Source organism: Myxine glutinosa, chromosome 4, assembly GCF_964187855.1.
Source record: "Myxine glutinosa chromosome 4, kmMyxGlut1.1, whole genome shotgun sequence".
NCBI lineage: Eukaryota > Metazoa > Chordata > Myxini > Myxiniformes > Myxinidae > Myxine > Myxine glutinosa.
In genome coordinates, this window is record NC_136264.1 from 99,527,560 (window position 1) to 99,546,384 (window position 18,825).

Consider the following 18,825-nt stretch of genomic DNA (forward strand, 5'->3'; position numbering starts at 1 on the left):
TAGGTCGACCATGTTCTTCCCAGGCTCAATGGCCATGTTTGTGCCAAATATCAAGTACGTGAGCCTCTCCGTTTAGGAGTCTACCGGTAACATCACACACACACACACACACACACACACACACACACACACACACACACAAACTGTGTTTCATATATATTGTTACTGATCGCGGTTTACGTTTAGATGTTATGATGGGCCGAGCGGATGGTCCAACCGCGACCGTTACAGGATCCCCGACTCACCCGATTCACCCAGAACGTTGGCCGGATCGCACCGCGGCTGCTCAATGAGGGAAAAGACTAAAACGACGAATGCAAAGAGGAAAACGAAGGCAAAGAAAGGTTTGGAAATACTACTGAATTTATTGACTATTTACACACATAAGCAAAAAGAAAGCAGTCACGTTTATTTACAAGCACATAAGATGCAGGTGACACAGTGAAAATACTAGCTTATACAGACTTAACTTATTCCCAGGACAGAACAAACAAAGACACTGACTCACGCGGGGAATTGCAGAGTGGATTGCTGGAAGGAGGTGTGTGGCTGGAGGGGGGGGGGACGGCACGGAGCTGGCTGGAGCTTGATCCCGCACGGGACGTCGGGCTGGACCTCGACGGCCGCTGATGCCACCGGGCCTGTCGTGTGCGCGGGATCACGGGTCGGAGCTGCTTGGTGGAGCCGATGCGCTGGTGGGGGGGGTCTGGCGTGACGGGTTCTCTCCTCCTTACGCGCTCTTGCTCTGATGACCCAGCTCTTTTTCGTCCCTCCTTGTCTCAACTCAAAGTGCAACGAACGCAACCAACTGACCACCGACTCCACTGACTGACTCCTCACGACTCTCTCTTGACGACCAACTCACGACTCTCTCCCGTGCGCGCCTTTATAACGCCTCCGGCGATTAAGCCGCCGGCCTTCAGGACACGCCCATCAGGGTGCTCACCTCGGTCCTGGTTGGTCGCGCGACCCTCTGGCTCCGCCCTTGATGACGACGGGCGGGCACGCCTTTCTTCTCCGATTCGAGCACATGTTCAATGGTGGTTTTGGAGGGGAGGTAATTGGGAATCGAGGCCCGGCAATGACGGAAGGGGATGTAAAAGGAAATGGAGATTTTGGGGATGGGAAGGAAAGGGGATCTATTCTCTTTCACTGGTGCAATGGAGTACTTCAATTAATGGGAGACACAGCCTTACTCTAAAACACAGAATAAGAGATAACTATCAACAGGGGTATTCTATTATTTGGCTGATGTGTATGCTTGTGGACTAATTATGGGATGCCCTTTCACCTTTACACAGCTCCGGAGGTAGGGGGGCGCAGAATAAACAATAATAATAATAATACAGCACACAATCAAAAAAATACAGTCCTCATCTCCGCAACACTGCACCCTCCTCCTCTTAGGCACGACCCGGGCCTACAACTTTTATTTAGTGTGACACGTAGGTGTAGTTCCCTCTACTTTTAACCTGACCCTGAGTGCGACAGTTTTAAAACATAAATAAATGTGTCCCGCTGCTCCATTGCACCCTGCCTAACAGACTTACGCCCACAGTTAACCGAATTGCGGAATGGTCTTCAAACTATACACTGACGGTGGGAAGCATTATTTACAATGACGCTATTTTTATTTACAAAACTAACCCAGGACCTGTGATTGTTCTTTCTGGGGGGGAGACAGTCTGCTCTGCATCAATGCACCATGGAAGCACCCAAAAACGCACCAATACACACCCAAGCACCAATCGGTGCAGTCATCACTGTTCAAGAATAAAAAATAAATCAACAACCCCTAACCCTGCAGGTGATCTCTTGCTCTTCGGCTCCCTCTGCTGGTTATTATTATTTGTTCCAGTTGTTGTCATTCCTTTGCTTTGCTTTGCTTACTGGCGGCCTATTTGTATTAAAACTTGCACCCAATGTGTCCATTTTTATTTTCTTTATTTATGGCCCACAGGGCCGACTACGTGTGGTTCACCTGTGGGGCATCGGTGCCCTGTGGCCAAGGTCCGCCAGCAAGATTTCGGGCCCTCATGGCCGGTTCCAGCAGAGGGGCCATGCCCCAACCCATGGGGTCCATCAGTGGTGCTCGGCCACAGGCATGTGGTCCATAATGTGGTGCATCGATGCAGACAGCTGGTTCTGGGAATTTCGGGCGCACAATGGCCGACCCACGCACGCTCCCCTCGGCGCCCAATGGCGCACAGGTCATGTGGGAGACAAAAGGGGAAAGACAAATGAGCGAGGGGTAAGGTCACAAGGGTACACATCAATAAGGCAATGCAAGGTGAAATGCGTACGGAGAGCGAAGTGAGAAAGCTCGTCCCTAACGTACGTCACCCCCCTGTCACCTACACTGCCCTTGCCCTTACCCCATATGTACAAAAATCTACACATTACCAATCCGTCGCTACTGTCACGTCTCCCCATATTTCCTCTATACCAAATTCGTCACCACAATCCCTCTATCCAAAATTTGCCATCACCCAATTCGTCATCAATCCTCATAAGGAGGAAGAGATGGAATCGTCAAAGCACAATGTCACACCCACGTCATGATGCGTCTCACAATCCAAACATTTGCACAGTAAAAATAATTAAACATGGCATGGTGCGGAGTACCTGTCACCTCAGGTGAGTGGATGCAGATGGTGCGAGGAGATCCTTCATCCTAACTATCCTCTAAATGACCTTAACACTCTTTACACTACCCGGGGTCTCTCCCTGCCAATCCATTGGCCAACTTACACTATGGGTTCTAAAAACCAATTCCCATTGACCAAACTGTGGTGCTTCTCAATTTGGGGTCTCACTCCCCCGGTTCATCTCCCGGTGCCCTCGCACAATTTCTGGGCTGCGACGTGTAGCTCTCCCAGCAGGTCTACCCACCTGCACACCTCCACCACTGCAGTTGCCACCCAAGCTTACCTAGCTCCTCACCCTAACCTAACTAACTGGGGAAGGCCCTCTCCTGGCTCTGTCACCCCACTCGGTGCCCTCTGGCACTGGGCTTCCCGGGTCCGTCCTCCGGATCCTCGGGCCCCATCCACAACAACTACTACCGGCTCCCAGAGCCCACCTGCGGCCTCACCTGGCCGACATCCTCACAGTGGTGGAGCGCCCAACCAACTACACACACTAACAGGCTACACGCCCAGCCATTTCCACAACACTAATGCACCCATCCAAAGACCATTCTTTCACCCGCACCACAGATGCCAATATCCAACCACAATTTACCTATACCCTCTACCTAACACTTACACTACCCGCCCCGGGTATCCGTGATGGGGGTCCACTCTTCCCCCATTCACACCTTCGCACCATCCACTCCACTCCACAATTTCCACCATACTCACTCCACGACCATCCATTCCAATACTCCATACCATTTATTCCATACACCTGTCCTCCATTCACCTGTCGTTGCACACCTGTGCAATCATACCTGGTGCCACCTGCACCCTCCTCCTCTTCCTGGACCAGTTGGTCAACACAACACACATCACCATCACTCACTCATACACTGCTCCACACACCTGTTCAGTTGCACACCTGTGCAATCACACCTGTTCAATCCTCACACACACGGCATCATCTCATCTAACTACTCCCCTCTGAAACTTGCGCTTCCCAGTCGTCCCTTTAAACTATTGCGCTCCCACGTCATTATAATCCACACTAATCTACCTGCGTCCCCACTACAGGTATCCTTGTCACTAACTAACCTTAACGTCACCTAATGTCATCTTCGCTAGATCCCTACACACAATATAACCTAACCCACCCGGGCTAGTTTTCACTGCCATACACCCCATAAGCTATAGCGCATTTGCCCCACCGTGAGGGATGATGGATTTGCCATCCCACCACATCGGGGAGGTCCTATCAATTTCGCTCGTCCAAATCCAACCAATCAAAAATTTGCCATTTACTGCCAATTCTACCGTACCAATCATCAAATTTCGCCTTTTTCTAATTTTGGGTCCGAAACACTAACCTCATCACCCGTCTACTTATTAGATCTTCTCGGTGCGCCAATTGCCTTCTAAAGCTCGGCTTCGTACAGCCGAGCAATGAATGCGGGTTCTTTGGTGCCGGCGGCTGGATGCGTCCGGCACTCGGTGCTGGGACGGGGGCTTACCCGTGCCGAGATCCCACGCACCACCTCGGCGCGGAGCCATCCAATTGCCCGATCTCGACCTGCCGGCACGTCTCAATAGAAAGTGGTTGCCATGACGACCCTTCCTATCGGGCTGCCCGCTCCGCCTAGTGGAGCCCGGACGTGGCCGTTCCAAGCGAGGCACAGCGTGGATCGCGTACGGCGGTTCTTTCGAAACCGCCATGGTTCGGATCCCCGCTGGTCCTCGCGGCACGCGAAGCTGCCCGACGCGCACCGAGGGCCCGATTCGGCTATAAGTCGTTCTAACCTCTAACCCGGTTACCGTCGATGCTTCACCTGCATGCTTACATGCATACGCTACCCCTTTTCTTGCTCATACCTCCAGCTGTTCCCATGCTCCTCGTACCTTTCCTTACACACCTCGGTACACTCATTCCGCTCACCGACTTGGTCACACACCTGACCACCGAACACCTTGGCACACATTCGTCGCTCGCACACCTCACCAACACACCTCTTCGCGCCCCCTCCTCGGTCACCTCCTCTGTGACAACCACAGGTGTGCTCTCACCCGCACACCCAACCACGTGCCTCACGACCAACTCAAGTGTGCATTCCCACACACGCTCTACCATTCCAGGTGTGCATCCTTCCATTCCAGGTGTACATCCTCGCTCACCTGTCATAACCAACTCACGCTCCGTTTCACTCTCACTACTCTCACCTCCACTCTCGGTCGCGCACTCACCCTTACTCTCGACAGCACACTCTTTCCTCATGCACCCGTCCGTTACACACCTTTCTCGCACACACTCTTGCGCACACTTTTCCGTTACTTCCTCCGTAACACTCACCACACCGCGCCTCCATGTACCCCCTCGCACACGCGCTACGACCGACTCACTCCTGACAGCACATTCACTGGTCCGCGCGCACTTTTTCCTCACACACCCCATGGTCGGACATTCTCGCACACCTCTTTTTTCGCACACCAGACCTGTCGCACACTTCACCAACGGCCTCTCACGAACACCCGGATCCAAACCAATCCCCAAGCCGGCTGAAGCTTTCCTCACATCATATACATTGCCACTCACCTCCGTACCTCGTCGTCGCACCTCCTTTGCCACCTGCAAACTCTTTATTCGGTTAGTGAGCATCACATCATGAGTTGAGCACCGACCTTGCACATATTCCATCACCTCCTCCTGGATTTCTCTTTTAGTTTCTGTCCGTCACTTCTTAATTTCACTCACCTCTTCTTCCACTTCCTCTAATTTTTGTTTAACCTCTTTTATTTCTCGGTGCGTCTCCTCAAGTTCGTCCTCTAAGGCTACCGTGACCGTCTCTATGTGCATCCTCACCTGCCGGTCCTTTGTCTCCATTATCTCTGTCACCTCGTCCACCCTCATTGTCAGTTCCTCACGTACCATCTGACATTGCCTCTGTGTCGCTATTAATTCGTTTTTAATTTCTTTTTGTGTCGCCTTTAACCCTCCTAGTACTGCAGTGTTCCTTTGAACCTGCTCCACTAACACCGTCTGTCCCTCTGTCAGCTGTTCCACCTCCTCTGTCAGATCTTCTATTCCCCCTTGTAACTTCGCCGTATTATTCCTCACCTCTTTCTCCATACGCTTCTCACCTCGCTTTACCTCCTCGCGTAGCCCCGAAACCTCCTCACCTACACCTCGTCGTATCTCCTCTTTCATCTCCTCCATCTCCTCCATCTCCTTTGTAGATGCCGCCCTCATCTGTCCCAATTCATCCCTCTGAGCATCCAGTTTGGTTTCTACCCCGATTTTTACCTCCTCTATCTGCTCTCCCATTTGTTTAATTTCTCGGGCGGATTGCTCCCCTATTTCCCGCAATTTGTCCTCCATCCTATTTTCTAACCCCATTAACCCATTTTTCACCTCTTTTATCCCGTTGTCTAACCCCTCAAAATTATTGTCTAACTTCTCACCGGTACCCCTCGCTTCGTCCCTCATTACCCCCATTTGCTCACCCTGAGCATCCATCCGGTTCCCCATTACCCCCATCTGGCCCTCCAATCGCTCACCCTGAGCATCCATCCGGTTCCCCATTACCCCCATTTGGCCCTCCAATCGCTCACTCTGAGCATCCATAAGGGCCTTCATTTGGATCATAAAAAGATTCCAATCCACCAGTGGCGCTGCTACGGTCGCGGGCGCGGCAAAATTTGGTGCCGCTACACCCACGTGCGCGAGGACGCCATTTTGTGCGCCTGATACCCCCTCAACCACATCGCCAATGTTCTCCTCCTCTCCTTCCTCCACATACATTTCCCCGAGGTCCTGGGTCAATTCTACCCCGTCTATCTCTCCCACCGGCATCCCGTCGCCTTGACCAGCCATGGCGCGATTTCAAAGTTCAGGTTTTGTAAAACAAAACAAATTTCGGCCGCTCCAAATTTTGACCAAATTTTTTTTTTTTAGATGTTTTAAAAATTTGGTTCGGGCCCCGAATCTCACTCCCAGACACCAATTGTTACTTAATAACACAATTGGTGTTCCAAAATTTGGGCCTAACAAATTTAGTCCCAGGTCCGAATCCAACTCCTGACAACCAATTGTTACTGATCGCGGTTTACGTTTAGATGTTATGATGGGCCGAGCGGATGGTCCAACCGCGACCGTTACAGGATCCCCGACTCACCCGATTCACCCAGAACGTTGGCCGGATCGCACCGCGGCTGCTCAATGAGGGAAAAGACTAAAACGACGAATGCAAAGAGGAAAACGAAGGCAAAGAAAGGTTTGGAAATACTACTGAATTTATTGACTATTTACACACATAAGCAAAAAGAAAGCAGTCACGTTTATTTACAAGCACATAAGACGCAGGTGACACAGTGAAAATACTAGCTTATACAGACTTAACTTATTCCCAGGACAGAACAAACAAAGACACTGACTCACGCGGGGAATTGCAGAGTGGATTGCTGGAAGGAGGTGTGTGGCTGGAGGGGGGGGGGGGGACGGCACGGAGCTGGCTGGAGCTTGATCCCGCACGGGACGTCGGGCTGGACCTCGACGGCCGCTGATGCCACCGGGCCTGTCGTGTGCGCGGGATCACGGGTCGGAGCTGCTTGGTGGAGCCGATGCGCTGGTGGGGGGGTCTGGCGTGACGGGTTCTCTCCTCCTTACGCGCTCTTGCTCTGATGACCCAGCTCTTTTTCGTCCCTCCTTGTCTCAATTCAAAGTGCAACGAACGCAACCAACTGACCACCGACTCCACTGACTGACTCCTCACGACTCTCTCTTGACGACCAACTCACGACTCTCTCCCGTGCGCGCCTTTATAACGCCTCCGGCGATTAAGCCGCCGGCCTTCAGGACACGCCCATCGGGGTGCTCACCTCGGCCCTGGTTGGTCGCGCGACCCTCTGGCTCCGCCCTAGATGACGACGGGCGGGCATGCCTTTCTTCTCCGATTCGAGCACATGTTCAATGGTGGTTTTGGAGGGGAGGTAATTGAGAATCGAGGCCCGGCAATGACGGAAGGGGATGTAAAAGGAAATGGCGATTTTGGGGATGGGAAGGAAAGGGGATCTATTCTCTTTCACTGGTGCAATGGAGTACTTCAATTAATGGGAGACACAGCCTTACTCTAAAACACAGAATAAGAGATAACTATCAACAGGGGTATTCTATTATTTGGCTGATGTGTATGCTTGTGGACTAATTATGGGATGCCCTTTCACCTTTACACAGCTCCGGAGGTAGGGGAGCGCAGAATAAACAATAATAATAATAATACAGCACACAATCAAAAAAATACAGTCCTCATCTCCACAACAATATATAGATGTCCGAGATGTATGTCATTCCTTGTATGTCGTTCCCATTTCCTATTTCGGAGACATGCTGAATGGAGAAGGTGGATCAGACTCTGCTACGGTTGCGAGAGTGAGATGTGCATGGAAGAAGTTTCGGGAACTGAGTGGCGTGCTGATGAGGAGGGGGAGTGTCGTTGAAGCTGAAGAGAAAAGTGTATGCTGCATGTGTGAGGAGTGTTATGATTTATGGGAGCGAGACATGGGTAATGAACATGGAGCAGCAACAAAGGGTGGAAATGCGAATGGTTCGGTGGATGTGCGGAGTATCGTCGAGAGAGAGGAAGACAAATGATGAATTGCGAAAGATGATGGGAATAGAGCCTGTGATTGATGCTGTGAAGAGGAACAGGTTGAGATGGTTTGGTCATGTGTTGAGGAAGGATGAAAGTGACTGGTTGAGAAGAGTGATGGAAATGAATGTAGAAGGAAGTAGAGGATGGGGAAGACCGAGAAAGACTTGGCTAAAGATGATGGAAGAAGAAATGCGGGCAAGGGGGTTAACAAGGAGAGATGCAGAAAATAGGGCAAAATGGAGAAGATTGTCATGGGGACCGCAAGGCTAGCCCCCGCTCTCGCAGGGAAAATGACCTTAAAATGTATGTTGTTGTGTTGTTCTATGTCCCTTTTGTCACCACACCATAGACACTAGCAGAAATCACGCATTTAAACATCCTAATTAAAAAGCTAACTGGAAGTCATGCAACGAGCCCTACCGCTGACAACCCCGACTTGGGAGGCACACAGGACGGGCGGGCCGAGGGCCGTGCCCAGAAGGGCATTGATTGGTCAGGGTTTTGATTGGCACAAGCCCGGGGTAAGATGGGACTTGCTGATAGGAGCAGGAAAGGACTGGTAGGGAGCAACTCGCTGATTGGCGAAGCACCTCAGATGACGTCAGAGCCTGGGTGATAAAGGAACGCGCTAGCGGACATTTTGTTTCTCTTCACTCTTATTCTTGGCTTGACACGCAAGCGGACATTCTCTGTTCTCTTCTCCTTGGCTCCTTGCTCTGACCGATTCCCTCTTGTGCCGACTCGTGTTGAACTTTGTTGGTGAACGGTCGCATTTTTATCTCTCTCGGCATAAACGTCCTTTTGGTTCTTCTCTGATTTTGCTGATTTTGGATGTCATCGCGGGCGGCCGGGCGCAGATATCTTGCTGGTGGTCGTGAGGAGGAAGAGCCGCGGCTTTCCAAGCAAGAGCGACGGGTGGACAAGCACTGCTGCCTCGCTGCAGTGCGACACACAGTGAGGCCTTGGTTCCCGCCAACGAACGAGCAGTTCCCGCCAAAGAGCGAGCGCATTTTACCGTGAAGGCCCGGCCGAGTTCTGACGAGACGCACCGGTCGAGTCGAGCTAAGTGCAATTAAATAACACGTTTTGCTTTTACTGTTCTATTTCCCATTGTCCGTATTTGATTCTCTGTTTGGGAGTGCTCCATATATAAATTTTAGTGTTAGTGTTTTATTTTGTACCGGCAATTTCCTAATAAATCCGGTATTTATTTTTGTACATTTAAAATCCGTTTCGTGTCAGTTTATTTATTACAGGTGAAGACTGCATCGGGGAAGCCCTCCCCCCTCCCCCCATCACCCTCCCCCTACCCCTCCCCGGAATGCCGGGTACTTCCCCGCCCTCTTCTCCCCCCCCCCCTCTCTTCCCCTCCCCCCCTCTCCTCCCCTCCCCCCGTTCCCCTACCCTCCTCTTCCCCGCCCGGCAATGCCGGGTACTTCCCCCCCTTCTTCTCCCCTCCCCCCCCTCTCCTCCTCTCCTCCCCTCCCCCCCTCTTCTCCCCCTCCCCCCTCCCCCCTCTTCTCTCCTCCCCCCCTCTCCTCCCCTCCCCCTCCCCCCTCTTCTCTCCCCCCCCCTCTTCTCCACTCCCCCCTCTTCTCCCCTCCCCCCTCTTCTCCCCTCCCCCCCCCTCTTCTCCCCTCCCCCCCCCTCTTCTCCCCTCCCCCCTCCCCCCCTCCTCCCCTCCCCCCTCCCCCCCTCCTCCCCTCCCCCCGTTCCCCTCCCCTCCCCTTCCCCCTCCCCTTCCCCCTCCCCTCCATGCCGGGTACTTCTGCTAGTAGGAAATAAATTAGAGGTAACGACATACAAGGGATAAATTACCCATAATCCATGAGAAAATTAACATACCCCACTCCTCGTAATGGGGATGAAGATACACCTTACACGACATCCGGACACCTTACACCTTACACGACAGACAGACCAACAGCTCTCTTATATAGTAGACGAGCTGAGGTACCCGGCTTCGCCCGGGTTGAATAATAATAATACAAATATATGATGAAAAGAACATGTATATTTTAGAGCAATATCACTACATTTCCTACATGACGTTTTTTCAATTTTCAATTTCTCAAAACCTCTGGGTATACAACATTTCTGGTTTTCTTACGTGGTGCCAAGACATAAAGATTGCTTGGTTTTCCAACCCTCGAGCAGCCCACGTCCAGCTGGCCATAGGCAAACACTTGTTCTGTGAAGTTCAGGCCTACAACCTTCATTGATTGCCCCTGCGCCCTGTTGATGGACATAGCAAAACATAGCCTGATGGGGGAACTGAATCCTCTTGAAGGAGAATGGAAGGTCAGGTGGAATACATGGTATCCTTGGAATGAATACTTTCTCTCCTCTGTATTGTCCTGAGAGGATGGTTGCCTCTAGGACATGCGGCATCATTTGCTGGATTGTCAATCGTGTTCCATTACACAGCTTTGGTGGATCAAGATTCCTTAGAAGCATGATTGGTGCTCCCACCTTGAGAATCAACCTGTGTGTTGGGAGTCCTTGAGGCTGACGACTGTTGAGAAACTCAGTTGGGAGGTTTCCTGCCTGATCTTCATGTCACTTTGGCAAGAGAATCATAATTTCTTTCATGACCGGGCAGCGAACGTCATTATGTGCGACATTACGTCACTCCTACGGACGTGAAAACATTTGTTTTCCTTAAAAATATATTTAAAATAAATAAAATATTTCATAAATTAACAATAAAAGAAGCTAAAAAACAATTTAAAATACAATAAAAAGCACATAAAAAAATATATAAATATGTATGTACAGTATACTGTACGTACGCGCAACCGCTAATTCTCATTCAAAACAGAGGCGACGTACAGTATTCCTTTACTGTGTCTGTGTTAGCCATGGGTCCGAAGAAGGATAATGCTAGTGTTTCCAAGCGTAATGTGGTTACGATGGACGATAAGGTAAATCTGATTAAAAGGTATGCAAAAGGTGGAAAAGTGTCGGTGATAGCGCATAGACCTTATCGCGAATCGGAACCGCAATGCGTCATGGGATCGGAAAGGGGCAATAGCGCCGCCACAAACTACACCATGGAATTGCAGCTGGCCCGGTTTTTTAAACCATTGATATTAAAATAAAAAGTAGCCTATAACCACTGGAATTTTATGCTGATTCCGAATCTGTGTCTAAAACTTTTCTCTGATGTGTAGTTCTTGAGTTATAAGTGGACATCCAGACACACACACACACACACACACACACACACACACACACACACACACACACACACACACACACACACACACACACACACAGACACTCCTCCTTTATTTATATAGATTTATTGGTAGAAAATTGCTGAAATAAAAAAAACATTGCTGCAATTTTTCTATTTATTTATTTATTTTTTCGAAGCCTTTTGTCCTTTCGGGTTATGCTTATGCCAGATAGATTGCAATATTCCAAAATGGTTGGGTTCAATGAGGACCTTAGCAGTAATCATTTCTGACCCTGTTGTCCCTCACCAAAGGTTGATAAATGGGTTCATAAGTGATGCGGATTTTCACCTCAAACTCCCATTCAACCGCTTCCCTCTTCAACTTCAGCATCGCTCCCTTGATATTTTGAAGAAGAATGAACTCGTAGACTTCGTCTTCCCTTCCCATTCATCTCACCACTGCATTGTGGACCTATCAACCAAACTTAAGTGAGATGCCGATAATCTTGTCGTCGTTTGAGCAATATCTTTTGTTGGTATTTATTTTGCCATAAAGGTCGTTGAAGAGAGCATGTTTTTTTTAATTTGATAATTTTAAATTAAGCCCGATTTGAATTATGGTGCTTTTGCTGTTGTTAAGGCTCTTTAAAGTGATTGACTTTCCCTTTTCCCTTCAAACCTTTGGTTGTGATTTGACCTGGGTATGAGTAGTTTTAACAGGAACAAATAAACTTTACCTTTTGATGAGTAAAATTTTGTGAAATTTAACTGCCAGGTTAGTTTTGCCTTTGTGCTTTGTGAATCATGATTAAGTCATGAAAACCTTGTAACATTGATAAAAATAGCCAGAGTGGCCTGATGGTCATCTCTTGAGGTTGTAGTTCAGACCTCTGCTGATTTTGGGTCCCCCTGTGAGCTTCTGTGAGCCCTGTTGATCATGTTGTGAGCCCTCTTGTGAGCCCTTCATTCTGTGAGCCCTGTTGATGTCCTGGGAGGCCCCCTGGTACGATATCGAAGAATATAAGACCGAGCGATCCTGTGGACAATCGAGTAAAAGGGCTGTATTGGGTTTCAGAGCAATCGCTTGGTAAATAAGGGATGAGTAGGGATCCAAAGTTTCAGGGGGTAACCCCCCTTGGGAGCCCCCAAGATCCGAAATTGAAGCCTGAGTGATTGTTCTGGCTACTGTCTTGTATTCAAGTGTCAAGTTTCAGAACAATCAGCCGGGTGATATAGGAGGAGTAGAAAAAATAGCAAAAAGGTTAACGGACGACTGGACGGACGGACATCATGACCCATTTTAAAAGTTCACCTCGTCGAGAATGGAGATGGGATGGCCTAATAACTTTTGTCTCCTTTCACATTCTTGCCATGATGTACAATTAACCTCATTTTGTGATTTGCACGTTTCATTAAATTAAGTAAAGAAATTAGGTTTGGGTATAGTGGGACGAAATTGATCATATCAAAACGTTCATCCTGTAGCGGTTACCGCTGGGTGTACACAATCGCCTTGCACCTACCAAGGACGCGGCCAGGGAGCAATCACCATGCCAGGCTCGTCCAGGCCGCCCCGACAGGCCCAGATACGCCTCTCCCGGGCATGCCCGGACTCGCTGTTCCCGGGCTTGCCCGAGCCTCCCGGGCACGCCCGGTCTCGTCTTTCCCGGGCATGCCCAGACTCGTCTTTCCAGGGCTCGCCCAGGACACCCGGGGATGCCTGCTCTCGCCTTTCCAGGGCTCGTCCAGGACGCCCGGGCATGCCCGCCCTCGCCTTTCCAGGGCTCGCCCAGGATGCCCGAGCAGGTCCAGACTCGCCTTTCCAGGACTCGCCCTTGACGCCCGGGCATGCCCGGTCTCGCTTTTCCCGGGCAAACGCTCCGGCATAATGTGTATATATATTGCTGCCCGATAAACGGGCTTTTCAGAGTGCCCGAGTTTGATACGTGCAATAATGCAACTCGGACGAATTTCCGTCTTTGGTCGCGTCAATCCTTCCGACTCGCGTTGGAGCATAGCTCCTTCATTGGTGACCCCGAACATGGATACGGCAGTTGCCCTTAAACTGCCTACCTTCTGGGAGGCTCACGCGGCTGTTTGGTTCGCCCAGGCGGACTCCCTGTTCGCCCTGCGAGGCATCACCGCCGACGACACCCGCTTCCACCATGTGGTAGCAGCGCTCGGCTCCGCCACCGCGGCCCGCGCCCTGAGCCTCCTCGAGCGCCCGCCAGCCGCTGACAAGTATGGCGCGATCAAGACGCTCCTCCTCGACGCTTTCGCCCTCTCACCGGCGGAACGCGCACGACGCCTGCTCGACCTGCCCGAGCTCGGCGACACGCGCCCGTCCGAGCGAATGGACTACATGCTCTCGTTGCTCGGCGAGCACTCTCTGGATTTTCTGTTCCGAGAGCTGTTCCTCCGCCAGCTGCCTAACCAGGCACGCCTCGCCCTGGCAGGCACGTCGATCACGGATCCCCGCGCCCTCGCCAGGGAAGCCGACAAGATCTCCTCGGCGGGCCAGCACATCGGAGCGGCTACCTGGAGCCCGCCACCGTCGGAGGCGACGCCCATGACGCCCGAGCGCCCTGTGCGGTTGGAGGCCGAACTGCCGGTGCAACTGGCGGCCGCCATGCCGCGCCGACCGCTTCCAACACGACGGCCGGGGCCTCCACCTGACCAGGCGTGGTGTTATTACCACGCCAGGTTCGGCCACAAGCCTCGGACATGCCGACCCCTGTGCACTTTTTCGGCAAGTCGGGAAACGGCCGGGCCGGCGTTCATTACCAGCCATGAGCGCCGGCCACTCGGGCAACTTGCTTTTTATTAAGGACAAAGCGTCCGGGCGGCGTTTCCTTTGTGACACCGGCGCCCAACGGAGCGTCATACCCGCCTCCGAGCAGGACAGGCAGAACGCTGTTTGCGGCCCCTCCTTGGTCGCTGCTAATGGATCGGCCATACACACCTTCGGCCCGCGCAACGTCACCCTCTGCTTCGGCAGCCAGCGCTTTCAGTGGACCTTTGTGACCGCGAGCGTCCCCATGGCTTTGCTGGGCGCCGACTTCCTCTGCGCGCACGGGCTGCTGGTCGACGTCAAACGGCGTCGCCTTGTCAACGCCGAGACCTTCAGCTCCCTGGCATGTACGATGAGCAGCCCCGCGCCGACCGAACTGGCATGCGCCCTCCCGACGGCGAACGAGTTCGCTCGCCTGCTCGCGGAATTCCCGGCCCTCACGCGGCCGACGTTTTCGGCCGTCGCAATGCGACATGGGATCGAGCACGACATACCCACTACGGGCCCGCCGGTCTACGCCAGAGCCCGCCGCCTCGACCCGGCCAAGCTCGCCGTGGCCAAAGCCGAGTTCGACGCGTTGGAGCGCCTCGGCATCGTGCGGCGCTCCGATAGCGCATGGGCCTCACCACTGCACATCGTGCCAAAGCCGGGGGGCGGATGGCGCCCGTGTGGCGTCTACCGCCGCCTCAATGATGCTACCACCCCCAACAGGTATCCGATCCTGCACATTCAAGACTTTTCCGCCCGTTTCGCGGGACGGGTTATTTTTTCAAAAATTGACCTGATACGGGGATACCTCCAGGTACCTGTCAGGCCGGCCGACGTCCCAAAGACGGCCGTCATCACGCCGTTCGGCCTGTTCGAATTTTTGAGGATGCCGTTTGGGCTCAAGAACGCGGCCCAGGCGTTCCAATGCTTGATGGATGGCGTGCTGCGCGACCTGCCATTTCTTTTCGTCTATCTGGACGACATCCTCGTCGCCAGCACGTCCCAAGCCGAGCACCTCCTCCACCTCCGAACGCTGTTCGGACGCCTCAGCGAGCACGGCTTAATTGTCAACCCGGCCAAATGCCACTTCGGCACGACGACCATTGACCTTTTGGGCCACCGCATCACCAAGACCGGGGCCGTGCCGCTGCCGACCAAGGTCGAGGCCATCAGCACGTTCCCGCGTCCCCGCTCCATCAAGGCCCTGCAAGAGTTCCTCGGCATGGTGAATTTTTATCACCGATTCGTGCCCCGCACTGCTCAGCTCATGCGGCCCCTTTACGAAGCCCTCCGGGGCAAGCCGGCCAAGCATGACATCGTCTGGTCCACGGCCATGGACGCGGCATTCACGAGCGCGAAGCGGGCCCTCGCCGACGCTACGCTGCTGGCTCCCCCGGTGCTCGACGCTCCCATCGCCCTCACTACGGATGCCTCCAACTACGCGGTGGGTGCCGTCCATGAACAATGGGTGAACAGGGTTTGGCAGCCACTCGCTTTTTTCAGCCGGCAACTCCGGCCGAACGAGTTAAAATACAGCACGTTTGACCGCGAGCTCCTCGGTCTATTCCTGGCCGTTCGCCATTTCCGGCACCTCCTGGAGGGCCGCCCGTTCACGGCTTTCGTCGACCACAAGCCGTTGGTTTACGCAATGGCCAAAGTCATGGAGCCGTGGTCGGCCCGCCAGCAGCGCCACCTCTCCGCCGTGTCGGAATTTACCACGGACATCCGGCACATCGCCGGCAAAGACAACGCCGTGGCCGACTGTCTTTCTCGGGCCAGTGCGAACGCGGTCCACCTCGGCGTGGACTTCGCGCTCATGGCGGCCGACCAGACCACCGACACCACGGTGCAGGCCCTCCGGGCAGCGGACATGGGCCTCCGCCTGGCCGACATCCCCTTCGCGGACACTGTCCTGCTCTGCGACGTCTCCCAAGGCCAGCCTCGCCCCATCGTGCCCGTTACCTGGCAGCGCCGCATCTTCGCCTCCATCCACGGCCTTTCTCACCCGGGCCGGAAAGCTTCTCAGAAGCTGGTGTCGGCGCGTTTCGTCTGGCACGGCCTTCGACGGCAAGTCCACGACTGGGCCAACGCCTGCACGGCCTGCCAGCGGGCCAAGGTCCACCGCCACACCCAGGCCCCGCTGGCACCTTTCACCGTGCCCGAACGGCGTTTAGACCACGTCAACGTGGACCTGGTTGGCCCCCTTCCCCCTTCGCGGGGTTTCACACACCTGCTCACCATGGTGCACAGGACCACCAGGTGGCCGGAGGCCGTTCCCCTCATTTCCACCACCACCGCCGACGTGGCACAGGCTTTCATCGCCACCTGGGTCGCCCGTTTCGGCGCACCGGCAGACATCTCTTCGGACCGCGGTCCGCAGTTCACCTCCGAGCTGTGGGGCGCGGTCGCCCGCAACCTGGGAGTCCAGCTCCACCGTACCACGGCCTACCACCCCCAAGCCAATGGGTTGTGCGAGCGTTTTCACCGCTCCATGAAGGCCGCGCTCATGGCCGGCCTTCAGGACGACGGTTGGGCCGACCGGCTGCCGTGGGTCCTTTTGGGCCTCCGCACGGCCCCCAAGGAGGACCTCCAGGCGTCCACCGCCGAGCTCGTCTATGGCCAGCCGCTCCGCGTCCCGGGCGAGTTCGTGCCCGATGCTACCAGTCCCTGGTCCGCAGCTCGCCAGCGCTCGGACCTCCAGGAGGCCGCCCGACGATTTGCCCCCGTGCCAACGTCCCGCCACGGTGGCCCCCAGTCCTACGTCCCCCCAGCGCTTCGCACAGCGGAGTACGTCTTTGTGCGTCATGACGCGCACCGGGGGCCACTCCGGCCGCCGTACGACGGGCCCTTCCGGGTCCTGCGACGGGACGACAAGTCATTCGTCATCGACTTCGGCGGCCGGGCGGACCGGATTTCAGTGGACCGCCTCAAGCCGGCGCACGTGGACGTGGACCAACCACCACGGTTGGCCCTTCCTCCGCGGCGAGGCCGCCCCCCGTCCACAGTTCCCCCCGCTCGACCACCCACCACCACATCGGACCCCCCCCCCCCCCCCCACGACCCTCCAGGGGTCGCTTCGGCCGGGTCATCAGGACCCCCCTTAAATTGACCCTGCCGGTGCAAGTCGATTCTGGAGGGGTGTGTGTAGCGGTTACCGCTGGGTGTACACAATCGCCTTGCACCTACCAAGGACGCGGCCAGGGAGCAATTGCCATGCCAGGCTCGTCCAGGCCGCCCGGACAGGCCCAGACGCGCCTCTCCCGGGCATGCCCGGACTCGCTATTCCCGGGCTCGCCCGAGCCTCCCGGGCACGCCCGGTCTCGTCTTTCCCGGGCATGCCCAGACTCGTCTTTCCAGGGCTCGCCCAGGACACCCGGGCATGCCTGCTCTCGCCTTTCCAGGGCTCGCCCAGGACGCCCGGGCATGCCCGCTCTCGCCTTTCCAGGGCTCGCCCAGGACGCCCGGGCATGCCCGCTCTCGCCCAGGACGCCCGGGCATGCCCGCTCTCGCCTTTCCAGGGCTCGCCCAGGACGCCCAGGCATGCCCGCCCTCGCCTTTCCAGGGCTCGCCCAGGATGCCCGAGCAGGTCCAGACTCGCCTTTCCAGGACTCGCCCGGGCATGCCCGGTCTCGCTTTTCCCGGGCAAACGCTCCGGCATAATGTGTATATATATTGCTGCCCGATAAACGGGCTTTTCAGAGTGCCCGAGTTTGATTCGTGCAATAAAGCAACTCGGACGAATTTCCGTCTTTGGTCGCGTCAATCCTTCCGACTCGCGTTGGAGCATAGCTCCTTCAATCCCACTAACTGATGTTGCTTTGTATGCAATTGGAGCATTTTTCTGTTGTTTTTCTCCTTCTTTCCCCTTTTTAGGGGTGAGGTCCAATGACACCACGCTCCTGCCCTGCCATTGGACCTCACCCCTCACCCCTTCTACTCACTGACCGATTGAATAGACGAATTGAAAACATGAAGCAAATGTAGCTTTGAGAGAGATTGCAGCACGGACCGAATGTAGATTGAAAGGTTGATGGAACGAACCGAGGTGGATTGAAGCACGAACCGAATGTACGAGTAAATATAAAGATTGCTGGAACGGACCAAGGTGGATTGAAGCTCGGACTGAATGTAGATGAAAGGAAAGATTAGTCGATCAGACTGAATGGGGATCATTGGAATGGACCGAATGGGAACTGAAAAAAAGAGATGGTTGGAAATGGGGAGACACCCCTCTGGGAATATACTGGCTAAACTATCCATAACCAATGTTCCTGAACCCATAGACAATGGGAAAAGGTCTACCTTTACAAAGACTAAGAAATAACTATTTACGGATTCCTATAGTGTACATGGATGTTCCCCTCACCCCCCTCCCACCCCCTCCTGGGAGTACAGTTTCCAAAACCACAACAATATATTATGATGCACAGATGGACTGATTTGATTTTGGCATCCACAGGTCAAAGGGGTCATGTCAGGTAAAAATGTGATACTTGAGAACAGCTGAAGGGATTTAAATCGATCTTGGTACAAACACGTATAATCTACCAAAAAAACACTGTCAGTTTGTGTGTTTGTACAGATGTC

The 18,825-nt window shown here is 53.8% G+C and overlaps 1 protein-coding gene across 13 annotated transcripts in view; it reads left to right on the forward strand.

Moving 5' to 3' along the window:
• The window catches only part of LOC137425048 (putative helicase MOV-10), a 62,517-nt gene that overhangs the window by 14,459 nt on the left and 29,233 nt on the right, over window positions 1-18,825 (forward strand). For 6 of the 13 annotated variants that reach the window (XM_078776217.1, XM_078776218.1, XM_078776216.1 and 3 more), the window contains one exon: window positions 11,772-11,948. The gene's annotated coding sequence lies outside the window, so the exon portion shown is untranslated. Of the gene's footprint in view, window positions 1-11,519; window positions 11,949-18,825 lie in introns of those variants that run through there. The other 7 variants (XR_013623119.1, XR_013623117.1, XR_013623118.1 and 4 more) reach the window with 2 other exon arrangements.